The sequence below is a fragment of the Mandrillus leucophaeus genome, unplaced genomic scaffold (genome assembly GCF_000951045.1).
Source record: "Mandrillus leucophaeus isolate KB7577 unplaced genomic scaffold, Mleu.le_1.0 Scaffold13, whole genome shotgun sequence".
NCBI lineage: Eukaryota > Metazoa > Chordata > Mammalia > Primates > Cercopithecidae > Mandrillus > Mandrillus leucophaeus.
The window spans coordinates 5,138,931-5,143,608 of NW_012101254.1; positions in this window are offsets into that span (position 1 = coordinate 5,138,931).

The following is a 4,678-nucleotide window of genomic DNA, read 5'->3' on the forward strand; positions in this document are numbered from 1 at the left end:
TGATGGTTGCACAACACTATGAATGTACTTAATGCCACTAACTGTACACTTAAAACTGGTTAAAATGGTAAATTCTGTTTTGTGCGTGTGTGTATATACACACACACACACACACACACACGTACGTTTCCCCCCACCCCCCCAACAGGGTCTTGCATTATTGCCTAGGCTGGGGTATAGTGGTGCAGTCAGAGCTAACTGCAGCCTTGAACTGCTGGACTCATGCAGTCCTCCCACTTCAGCCTCCTGAGTAGCTGGGACTAATAGGAATGCACCATCACGCTTGGCTAATTTTTTTAAAAACATTTTGTAGGCTGGGTGCAGTGGCTCAGGTCTGTTATCCCAGCACTTTGGAAGGCTGAGGTAGGTGGATCACTTGTGGTCAGGAGTTGAGGTCAGAGACCAGTCTGGCCAACATGGTGAGATCCTATCTCTACTAAAAATACAAAAATTAGCCGGGCGTGGTGGTGTGTGCCTGTAGACCCAGCTACTCAGGAGGCTGTAGCAGGAGAATCGCTTGAACCCAGGAGGAGGAGGTTGCAGGGAGCCAAGATCATGTCATTGCATCCCAGCCTGGGCAACAGAGAGAGACTCTGTCTCTAAAAAATAAAAAAAATAAGTTTCCCAAGTGCCCTGGTAACTCTGGCTTATCATATAGCCCTTATTATACAGTCATGTATCTATAATAAAGGCATTATATAGTTCCCATGCTTAACAATGGGGATATGCTCTGAGAAATGTGTTGTTAGACGACTTTGTCATTGTGCAGTCATAAAGTATACTTACATAAACCTAGATGGTATAGTGTACTCACACCTTGGCTATATGGTATAGCCTATTGCTCCTAGGCTACAAACCTGTGCAGCGTGTTCCTGTACTGAATACTGTAGGCAACTGTAACGCAATGGTATTTGTGTATCTAAACATCTAACCTAGAAAAGGTACAGTAAAAAACAGTATAAAAAATGGGCTGGGTGCACTGGCTCACCCCTGTAATCCTAACACTTTGGAAGGCCAAGGCAGGAGCATTGTTTCAGCCTGGTAGTTAGAGATCAGTGTGGGCAACGTGGTGAGACCCCATCTCCACAGGAAAAAAAAAAATTAGCTGGGCATGGTGGTGCATGCCTGTAGTGCCAGCTACTTGGGAGGCTGAGGCAGGAGGATCGCTTGAGCCCAGGAGTTTAAGGCTACAGTGAGATAGGATCATACCACTGCACTCCAGTGAGAGCAACAGAGCAAGACTCTGTCTCTAAAAAGAAAAATTTTCCTTCTTCAATAATAAATTACCCTTAGCTTAATGTAACATTTTAACTTTATAAGCTTTTTAACTTTAAACTTTGACTCTTTTGTAATAACACTTAGCTTAAAACACACACTGTGCAAGTATACAAAAACATTTTTTCTTTATATCTTTACACTTTTTTTTTTTTTTTTTTTGAGACTGAGTCTCACTCTGTTGCCCAGGCTGGAGTGCAGTGGCACGATCTTGGTTCACTGCAAACTCCGCCTCCCGGGTTCAAGCGATTCTCCTGCCTCAGCCTCCCGAGTAGCTGAGATTACAGGCTTGTGCCACCATACCTGGCTAATTTTTGTACGTTTAGTAGAGACGGGGTTTCACCATGCTGGCCAGGGTGGTCTCGAATTTCTGACCTCAGGTGACCCACCCACCTCGGCCTCCCAAAGTGCTGGGATTACAGGCATAAGCTACCATGCCTGGCCTCTGGCTGCAGTATCTGTGGCAGAACGGGACAGGCAAGGACTGAGAACCAGGACATCTGGCTTTTGCCTGTAACTGGCTGTGTGACCCTTAGGAAGTTCTGCTTTTTGGGTTTCTTCATTTGAACAATGAATGGAAGACTAGGCAACACTGGAGAGATTTTCCATACTAACACTCTAGAGGCTAGCTCCAGACACCCTCTTGTGCCCTTTCTCTTTCATGAAAAAAGTCCAATACTGCTGATATGGTTTGGATGTGTGTCCCCACCCAAATCTCATATTGAAATGTAATCCCCAATCTTGGAGGTGGGAACTAGTGGGAGGTGACTGGATCATGGGGGTGAATTTCTCATGAATGGTTTAACAGCATCCTCTTGGTACTGTCCTCTTGAAAGTGTTCTTATGAGATCTGGTTGTTTAAAGTGTGTGGCACCTCCTCCCGCGCCCCCTTGCTCCTACTCCGGCCACGTAAGATGTGTCTGCTTCCCCTTTGCCTTCCCCTGTAACTGTAAGTTTCCTAAGGCCTCCCCAGAAGCAGATGCTGCTATGCTTCCTGGATAGCCCGCAGAACTGTGAGCCAATCAAACCTCTTTTCTTTATAAATTAAATTACCCAGTCTCAGGTATTTCTTTATAGCAATGCGAGAATGGATTAATACAATTGCCAATTTTCCTTTTTTTTTTAAAAAAAAAAAAAACCAAAATAATGCTCTTAAGATCCCAGGTTTTAGACAGGGCAGCTGTAGTCTCTCCATCATCCTCACTGTCCATTTCCTTCTTCCAGGGACATACACTGTGGCCCAGGGAAGCTCAGGGGACCCTGGGATTCAAAGCTGGTGGAATGGACCCTCCCTTCCCCGACAAGCTGTAATAACCTGCTGGAATCCCACACAACCTGAGAGCTTCACTTGTCAACAGCTCCCGTCCCTCCGAGGCTATTTTAAGGAAGCATTTGGTATTTTATGACTGAGCTGCCCAGGAAAATGGTTTGAGTCTGCAATCAACTGTTCCAAGGAGCAGCACTGGAACAAAGGCTGCTCAGTTCCCTGTGGTTCCTGATGCCACCCCTTCTCTTCAGGGTGGTTACCTAGAGGACAACAGTACATGAGGCTTCCAGCCCAGCTCTAGGAGATCCAACCCAAAGACCCCACAGAGACCCGCATGGGAGGTGGGGCCACAGGTCTGGTATCAGGCAAACCTAGGTTGGAATACTGGCTCCATGAAGAGGAAGTCACTTAACCTTCTCTGGGGCATGGTTTCTTCACCTGTTCCCACCTCTGAAGGCTGTTGTAAGACAGAATGAAAGTTAAGCAACTTAACGCAATGCCCAGGATACCAGAATTACTCTAAATGGTGGAATCCTGGGGATTCTGTCATCTTGAGGGTTCTCTAGGCAGGCAGGTTGCCAGGGGTGGGCCTGAAATCCAGATGTGCTCTAGGTCCCAGTCTGCTGCAGAATTATGTGGCTGCTGGACCTGAGGGTAGGAGACTCCATTTGCCAAACAAGGTAGAACTTTGGGCCTCAGTTTCCTTGTCTTTAAACTAGCAGGTAAAGAATCCATAAAAACAATTAACAAGGGCTGCCTGGAATTCGCCTGTAATCTCTCCCAGGCAGAGGCGGCCTCGGAGGTGAGAGTGAGGGCAGGAAAACAAGGACAGGTCTCACTCTGTTGCCCACGTGTGGTGGCTCAGGCCTGTAACCCCAGCACTTTGGGAGGCTGAGATGGGGGGATCGCTTGAGGCCAGGAGTTTGAGATCAGTCTGGGCAACACAGTGAGACTCATCTCTACAAAAAAATAAAACAATAAACCAGGCATGGTGGTACACACCTGTTAGTCTTAGCTACTCGGGAGGCTGAGGCAGGAGGACTGATTGAGCCCAGGAATTCAAGGCTGCAGTAAGCTGTGCCTGGGTGACAAAGCAGGACCCTGTCTCTTAAAAAAACAAAACAAAACAAAACAAAACAAAAAAAAACGCTGGGCATGGTGGCTCCTGCCTGTAATCCCAGCACTATGGGAGGCTGAGGCAGGTGGATCATGAGGTCAGGAGATCGAGACCATCCTGGCCAACATGGCAAAACCCCGTCTCTCCTAAAAAATGCAAAATATTAGCCGGGCCTGGTGGCATGTGCCTGTAGTCCCAGCTACTCAGGAGGCTGAGGTAGGGGAATTGCTTGAACCTGGGAGGGGGAGGTTGCAGTGAGCTGAGATCGCGCCACTGCATTCCAACCGGGCGACACAGCAAGACTCCGTCTCAAAAAGAAGAAGAAGAAGAAGAAAAATAACCAGCACAGGAGGGCGGTGCTGTGGGCAGAGGGGTATTTCCAGTGGATGGGCTGTTACTGTTTTCTCAGGTTGGTGAAGATCACAGGCCCATGGAATGCTGGGGCCAGAAGGCACTAAGTCCACAGCATCAACATCTACTTCCCAGAGCGTAACACCAAGGCCCAGAGGAACTGGGTAATGTGCTGGGAGCTACAGCGAGTTTGAGGCAGAGTCTGGGCTAAAACCCAGGTCTCCAGACAGGTTTAGGGAGGATCTTAGAAATTTTAGAAAACATAATGCTTAGTTCTGGCCAGGCGCGGTGGCTTACACCTGTAATCCCAGCACTTTGGGAGGCTGAGGCAGGTGGATCACCTGAGGTCAGGAGTTCCAGACCAACCTGGCCAACACGGTGAAACCCCGTCTCCACAAAAATACAAAAATTACCCAGGTGTGGTGGTGTGCACCTGTAATCCCAGCTACTTGGGAGTCTGCGGCAGGAGAATCACTTGAACCTGGGAGGCAGAAGTTGTAGTGAGCCGAGATCATGCCACTGCACTCCAGCCTTGGCGACAGAGTGAGACTCTGTCTCAAAAAAAAAAAAAAAAAGAAAATATAATGCTTAGTTCTGGTTTAAATTTGCTCACCGACTTTTCTTCTTTGGAGAATCAAATCTAGCTTATGACTCATAAACTAGGTAAC